At 41.8% G+C, this 6849-nt stretch overlaps 1 protein-coding gene across 2 annotated transcripts in view; it reads left to right on the top strand.

The window, feature by feature from the left end:
* The first annotated feature begins 2500 nt into the window (after positions 1 to 2500).
* The window catches only part of epn2 (epsin 2), a 37734-nt gene continuing 33385 nt past the window's right edge, over positions 2501 to 6849 (top strand). For both annotated transcript variants that reach the window (XM_080777016.1, XM_080777015.1), the window contains exon 1: positions 2501 to 2667. The gene's annotated coding sequence lies outside the window, so the exon portion shown is untranslated. The remainder of the gene's footprint in view (positions 2668 to 6849) is intronic.

Genomic DNA, 6849 nt, shown 5'->3' with positions numbered 1-6849 from the left:
TCTTAACACAATGTAAAAACTACACACTGTGATGACGGAGCTATAGAGACAGAGTTACACTTTTTAATACATTTCTCAGAATTTTGAAGTATGACTGTTCTGGGGGAACAGAAAGAATGTGCAGTTTTGGCTGCAAAATATGTCAATTCCTGTCACAAGAAAAGGAACAACCAGTAGTGGCATACAGTATGCCGCTTTATTTTATATGTCATTGATATTATGTTGTTATGTTGTTGTTTGTCATATCTGTGATTGTGCTTTGGCAACACTTGTAAAACGTCATGCCAATAAAGCCTGTTGAATTGAATTGAGAGAGAGAGAGAGAGAAATGGAGAATTTAGACTATAGTAAACCATGTTTAAATGTTTCTTAGAACATATTCAAAGCAAACTTACAGTAATTGTAATATGCATTGCCTCCTTGTATTTGTTTTATGATTGGTAACACCATTATTGATGTTTTGTTATTATTGTTAGTATAGTCGTATTCTATCCACAAGCAGATTGACAGGGCTTTGGCATAATTCTCACCTGTACACGCGGTTACTGTAACTTGTGACGTTATTACATCATGTGACGTGTTATCGTGTTATGCAATGTGATGCGTCTGGTATACCTGCCCCTATTTTTAACCATCTCTCATATCTAGCTCTTTAAACATCTGGTTTTAGCCAGCTATTGATAGCTCCCCATTACAATTTTTTGTTGGTGGCACCTCCCTTCATATCTATTCACAGCATCTGCAGTGACTTCTTAGACTAGAGCCTTACAATACAATACACAAAACCTGTTTGTTTCAGAATTGTGTGCATTAGTTAAGCCTTTAATGGAGAGACGAGAGAGGAGAGAGAGAGAGAGAGAGAGGGGGGGGGGGGTTGTACAGTAGTGTGTATTAATTAATCGTATTCATTGCCTGCGACCCTTGACCCACCCTATGCTCTTGTTAATGTTTCTAAACTATTATGTATTCCATATATACCTCATTACGACAGGATTGTCACTCTTTTATATTAGGCATCATAGTCTGGTGTTTATGTGTCATTGTTATGTCTTGTTTTTTGTTTGTCATATCTATAAAAAAAACTAATATAATATAATACTGTTCTAGTGGTGGTGGGGAGATACTGGACACCTCAATGTGGTAGAATGCTGACCTCTCTCTCTCTCTCACTCACACACACACACACACACACACACACACACACACACACACACACACACACACACACACACACACACACACACACACTATTATTATTGATAAATAACGGCATGCATCTGTCCAAAGAAGTCACACCAAGTCTACTGACTCTGTGGTGAGGCTGGCTCTCGTCATGGAACCTGCTGGATGGCGCAAGACTCCAAAAGTATTTGCTTGAATAGAACCTGATTTACCTGCTGTGATGTAGTTAAAGACGGGAGTGGACCGACAGGTGAGACAGGAACTGGAGGAGAGGGAGAGAGAGAGAGAGAGAGAGAGAGAGAGAGAGAGAGAGAGAGAGAGAGAGAGAGAGAGAGAGAGAGAGAGAGAGAGAGAGAGAGAGAGAGAGAGAGAGAGAGATTTATTGACCTACATTGTGGAACACACACACACACACACACTCTTCAGGTGCAACCAATACATACATTACATTTTTTTTTACTACTATTACTTTTATTTTGTTATATTGCTGTTACAATGTTGAGGAACTGAAACCAAATAGTTGTACTCTTGTGCACTCTCTCATGCAGAGGATAAGAATGTTCACATATTTTCACACATGTGCAATAATTAATGTACAGTGACAAATACGCCAAAACAAGTAAACAACCAAGCCAGTACAGTACACTGAGTACAGTACAGTACAGTACAGCCACAGACACGTAACAATGTAACATCATACCAATTTGTTACTCTCAGCGGGTACAAAATACAGTTCCAATGTAATCACAGTATCACACTAATCACAGTATAATTACTGCATCAAAGATGTTGCAACAGTGACCTAAACAGGTTCACTTGCTCAATGTTTTTTATTTCTTATTTTATATTTTATTTTGAGTTTGTGTTTGTAAACAATTGTAAGTATTGCCTTTGTTAAATGTTAAATGTTTGTCTGTGTCGGACCCCAGGAAGACTAGCTTTTGTCAAGGCAAAAGCTAATGGGGATCCTTATAAACAATAAACAACAATAAACAATAAACAGTAGCCTATAACAAGTGTCTATTTGTAACTCTCTGGGTGGGTCATCATTCACCAAATGCAGTTTCATTTTTTATTCTGCCAGGAGTTTTAGTGATTTACAGTCCATCAAGGAAAGGTTCAGCAACAACAGTGACCAAAAGCAGGTTCAGTTGCACAATAATCCCACGAGTGGATTGTTCTGCAGGGAACGGTTTTGTCTTCTTCATGGTGAGTGAGTCAAACAAACGGCGTCGGTCACACCCTTCCCCGCCTGCCATCCCTCCCTCCCTCCCTCCGGCTCTGCCCGCCCGCCATGTTCTGGGAGCACAGACTCACTAAACCACACACACATCCATGTAGCTTTAGCATAGCAGCAACAAGCTCCTTCCAAACCAACTAATAAGTGCACTATCTGGACATTCCTCCTCGGGCTCGCCGACACCTGACTTATGGGTTTATACCCGTGGATCCGCCCGTCGCTCACAAAGTAACCAGAACACGGCGGTAAGTTGTGCATCTTGTCTTGAGCTGAGTTGTTTTGTTTTTTCCCAGGGAGTCAACACACACACACACACACACAGTCACACACGCACGCACACACACACACACACACACACACACACACACCGAGTCTCCAGATTGGTGATGTCTCGCCTTGGCAGTCTGGCTAACAGTTGCTGCTAAGTAGCTTAGCATGCTAGTTGTTGTTTTTTTTTATTTATTAAGGCGAACATACCCGATCCGATCAGTGTCGCTTGACAACAAACTGCGTCTTTTCAACTGGAAAAAGTGTCGACAAGGCGTGGCGGCGACACCTTTCCATCTGGAAACATGCGTTTTGTCGTGTTGTGATACAGGTTGAAGTACAGTGTGATACGGATGCATTAGTCAGCACAGCAGCGGTAGTATCATTAGCAACTTGGATGGGATGGAATGGATGGATGGTGGTGGTGGTCTTGTGCTGGGGCGACTCCCTATAGTGTTTCACGTCATCATAGCAACTTAACAGCTGGAGTTTATGTTCAATCTTTCAGTCAGTCAGTGTGTTTTTTTTGGGGGGGGGGGGTGATGATGATCAACAGTTGGCGTTAAAGACAGAGTACTAGCGGCGACAGACGGCTAGCTAACATCACTTTGAAGCGTCAGTCAGTTGGCTGGTGGTATTGGAATAGGGTCGCACGACCCTTCCTTCCTTCGATAAGTTACATTCCATAGAAATCAATAACGTCTATTGAACCCCCGCCCCCCCCCCCCCCCAAAGTGTCTAAAATGCGTCGATTTTGTTTAGCAAGAGGGTCGCGCGGAATTAGTAGAAACGAGCCAACATTAGCCAGCGAACACTTTTCTCTTCGCCAAGTTTTGATCTCTCGCAGCGAAAAGAAAACACTTCTAGGTTTGAATCAGGATCTGTCAGAGACATCGGTCTGATTTAATAATTATGATCTGTTATCATGCCCGACAAACAAGCAGCTCAAAACAGGTTCCATGTGATTGTGATATTAAGGTGGTTTACAGGTTTAAGCGCATTACTGACACTAACTGCTTCATAGAGATGCTGATAAGCTCTGCCCAGGCATAGCCTCGGTTTTATTTTCGTTCGCATTCATCATAGGTTTAGGTTATGTCCAAACTTAGGACATATAGGATACTTCACTGTTGCATATATTTTTTTTAAGTTGTACCATTCCCTTTAGCTCACATGCTAATAGTAGCCAACAGTCCAACGACTGTAGTAGCCTAGTGGTTCTATTCTGTTTTGCATACTATATCAAGTCATCAAGGAAGGAATTGTGCGGTGCTGAGATTTATTTATTTCCATGTGATGGTGGACGTTATTGTCAATATAGTCTACTGCTGTCCCATGCACGACAATAACTAAGATTAATGAACAAAATACATTCACGGCCAAATCGAATCTTTCTTGACATGTTTCGGGTGAAAAATGTGAAATGTCTAGGCGGGTTATAAGCGACCCCTCTTAAGTTAACCCTGCTGGTAGATTTGGCTAACTGTGCTGACTATGATTACTGTTTGCAATGCATGACTGGCCTGGGTGTGGGTGGTGATGTTGGCTAGCTGTTCCCTGGGCTGCACACACCGACTGAGTACACATGTAGTCGTGTATATAGTATGATATTATGAACGTGCCACTGGCCGGAGGAGAGGGAGACAGACAAACAGGGGCTGGGCTTTTGTCTATTGTCAGGACGATCAGTCAGTCACAGTGGGTGACCGATGTGATGTCCCGTTCCGGGCTTTGTCTCTCCCCCGGGACCCGGCATGGGCGGACAAAAGACTGGATGACGTGTCGATGTGAAGGGGGTGTCTTGTCCTGTCTCGTCTCCAGTGGTGGGGAAAAAGTACTCAAATGATACGTTTGACTTAAGTAAAAGTATCATTACTGCAACAATGTAGAAATACTCCGTTACTATAATACAAGTGAAAGTCTGGAATTCAAAATGTGCATGAGTAAAATTACAAAAGTATTGCCATCAAAATGTACTTAAAAGTACCAAAAGTAGAAAGTAATCATTATGCCAGAATGTCTCATTTGAAGTTTTTCAAATGTATACAAATCTTTTGAAAATCACAGTTCTATTTTACGAGCTCTCAAGACGCATTGTGAGCTTGTAACACCGTAATGTATATTTATATGTATATATAAATGTATATATAAATGTATATATATATATGTATATATAAATGTATATAGGGCTGAAGTGGGTAATAATGAACGATCAAAATCTACAAAAACTATAGTAACTAACGATACAGTTTTCAAATAGGCCTAATTGTAGTACAAGTATTGGAAATTGGAAATACTCCAGTAAAGTATAGGCCTACAAATAAGTCAAAATTGTAGCCTACTTTAAGTATAGTACTTAACCCATTCTGACCTGAGATCAGATTCATACGAGGTTTCCACTGAACACACACTGGTCTGATTAACCCATTCTGACCTGAGATCAGATTCATACGAGGTTTCCACTGAACACACACTGGTCTGATTAACCCATTCTGACCTGAGATCAGATTCATACGAGGTTTCCACTGAACACACACTGGTCTGATTAACCCATTCGATTTTTCAAAAATAGCAGACCTACAAGCTCGTAGCGCGCCACTCGGTGTCTCGCTATGAGCTTGTAGATCTTCTATTTCTCAATAGCTAAAGCACGACATGATGCTAACACCAAAATTGTTTCAGAATGGGTTAAAGGGCCACTTCACCCCATTTGCAACCAGATCTTATTTTAATGAGGTTTGGGAGACTAGAAACACTTTCCTTTGGTTTTAATGAGGACAATTTGTGTGTTTTTTTTTTTTTTTTTTTAGATATTTCATTATTTCAAAGTGTCTGTGATGTCATTGACAACACTGGGCATATACTGCTGGACGACTACAATGACCGCCACTCACTCACGCCACCTTGTGGAGAGGGAGAGGGCTTCATGTCTTCCAGGAAGGAAGTGAGACCAGTGTCCACGGTGACATCACTGGTGGCACTTTGAAATACTATTCTAAGTAAAAACACGTACTGCCCACATAAAACCCCCCAGGAAAGTGTTTCTGGTCTCCCAAACATCATTAAAATAAGATCTGGTTGCAAATGAGGAAGTAAATGTACTTAGTGTCTGATGTTCAGCGATGTGTATACTAGCACTGCTCAGAGAGACACTGTTATTCTCTCTCATGTGCTGCTGGCTGCAGCCCGGTTGGGGTTGGATCCCACTTTATACAACTCTTATAGGCTTGTAGGAAGTTATAATCCTCACACTGTGGTTAAGGAATGTTTACATGGTGCTTGTGGCCTGCACCATTTGGCTGGAAAGCGTTTTACTGGTGAATGAACAGTTGAGAAGCATTTGAGAATGGAACGGGTTCATGACTTGAGTTCTCTTCATCTGAGTAGATTCTGACAGACAGACTGAATCATGAACTGGCTAGTTGACTTGACGTCCCTCTTTTGCACTCTTTGGCTCTGACAGCTGCGCGTGTGCGCGCGGCGAGCGCCACACGTCACACACACACACACACACACACACACACACACACACAGACACACACACACACACACACACACACACACACACACACACACACACACACACGATTATGCAATCTTTATCTCTACATCAGATTTATCCTTGCTGTTTGAACCTGGTAGGGCAGGCCTGTTCTAGCTGTACTGCTTCTTAAACCTTCATCACAGTTTATACCTGAACTCTGCCAAGACACACACACACACACACACACACAATGCAGTTTAGTTAGGGTAGTTTTGGCTGGACATCGTTAATGGGTGTGTTTTTGTGTTGCTGACTCTGCCAGTGGTCACTCACTCTCAATCCTTTTTGCTGGAGGGTCAGAGTGAGTCCAGTGGAGTGGAGTAAGGAGTTAGTGGAGGGGTCATTGATCAGTTACTGACCGTAGGGTAGGCTAGCAACTTTTCAGTTGCTGGCCCCAAACTCTGGAACTGTCTACCCCCTCATATTAAGTCTGCTCCTTCCTTAGAGGCCTTTAAGTCTTTACTAAAAACCCATTTCTTCTACCTGGCTTTTAATGTTTGACCTAATTAACCTGTGTACTTTTTGTGTTGCTTCGATTTTGTAATGTAACCTGTGTACTTTTGTGTTGCTTTGATTTTGTTTTACTATGTTACTTATGTCATGTTTCCTGTACAGC

This window comes from Protomyctophum bolini (assembly GCF_963924005.1).
Source record: "Protomyctophum bolini genome assembly, chromosome: 11".
In the NCBI taxonomy this organism is placed as follows: domain Eukaryota; kingdom Metazoa; phylum Chordata; class Actinopteri; order Myctophiformes; family Myctophidae; genus Protomyctophum; species Protomyctophum bolini.
Note: the sequence above shows the minus strand (reverse complement) of the source record. Positions and strands in the feature narration are given on the sequence as shown.